Raw genomic sequence first — 1,069 nt, 5'->3', positions numbered from 1 at the left:
GCATTATAATTGGCAGCAATGTATGCATGTGGGCCACAACTGGAAGGCAATAGAGAAAAAGTTCTTCTATTAGGTGGTGGAATTAAAAATGACTTAAATTTTTAAAAAGTTTTTCTTTGGTGATATTAAACTGTTTTTACAATTGAAAAGGTGATGGAGAGATGAGAGGCAATGTACCTTGTTCCTGACTGGAGCAGCTGGCCAGCTGCTTTTGTTCACTCAATTCCTAGAAACCAATCAGACTATTTTTTCTATTTCTTAACTAGACTACAAGTGTGTTTTCTTATTCTCTCATCCACTAAGCTAGTATTTGTGGGCCAGCTGCGTGCCAGGCACCATTCTAGGTGCCCACCATACAGTGGGGAAGTTGCTCTCTTGGAGCCTGCATTCTAGAGGGTGGTGAGAGACTAAGTAAGCAAATCAGGCAATTTCAGAAAGTGATTACAGCCATGGGGAAAATGAAACTGGAGGATGAAGCAGCCAGAGAATGGAGGAGTTGGCAGGAGAGCGCCTACTTTTATCTGAGGAGGAACCTTTGGAGTGGAGGGAGCAGCTCACATACGCGGGAGGGAGGGCGCTCAGGAGCGGGGAGAGCTGGGGCTGAGGCTGGAGGTGCAGACAAGCCTGAGGTCTCAAAGAACAGGGAGACGGTCTGTAAGAGATGAGAGCAGAGATAGAAATGTGGAGATTTTATTAGAGGGAAGCTGTGGGAAGATTTTGAGCAGCATTGTGGCATGATGGTATTTGCTCTTTTTGTTATTTATGTTTTGTTTTACATCACCTTTATTGAGGTATAATTGTGACAATAAAATGTCTCCGTTTTAAGTGTGCAACTGGACGAATATTGAAAATTGCATGTAACCACCACCCAATCAAGATATGGAACATTCCTAACACCAGAGGTCTGCAGTTCTGTCCCTGTACCAGCTAGCATGGGGAAAAAAAAAAAGATATGGAACATTTCCATCAATCCCAACTCTTTGCAATTGGTCTTCCTACTTTCACCAGCCACCACCACACACACCCTCTACGCCCATCACAGGCTGTCGATGATTTGCTTTCTGTCCGT

At 44.0% G+C, this 1,069-nt stretch overlaps 1 protein-coding gene and 1 long non-coding RNA gene across 3 annotated transcripts in view; one reads left to right on the top strand and one right to left on the bottom strand.

The window, feature by feature from the left end:
- Window positions 1-1,069, top strand: part of ZC3HAV1 (zinc finger CCCH-type, antiviral 1) — a 30,354-nt gene that overhangs the window by 16,682 nt on the left and 12,603 nt on the right. The gene's annotated exons all lie outside the window — the stretch shown is intronic.
- The window catches only part of LOC103601758, a 20,515-nt gene continuing 19,942 nt past the window's right edge, over window positions 497-1,069 (bottom strand). The window contains exon 3 of the long non-coding RNA XR_551473.1: window positions 497-652. This is a non-coding gene — a long non-coding RNA (uncharacterized LOC103601758). The remainder of the gene's footprint in view (window positions 653-1,069) is intronic.

This window comes from Galeopterus variegatus, unplaced genomic scaffold (genome assembly GCF_000696425.1).
Source record: "Galeopterus variegatus unplaced genomic scaffold, G_variegatus-3.0.2 Scaffold3862, whole genome shotgun sequence".
NCBI lineage: Eukaryota > Metazoa > Chordata > Mammalia > Dermoptera > Cynocephalidae > Galeopterus > Galeopterus variegatus.
This window is presented reverse-complemented; position numbering and strand designations above follow the sequence as displayed.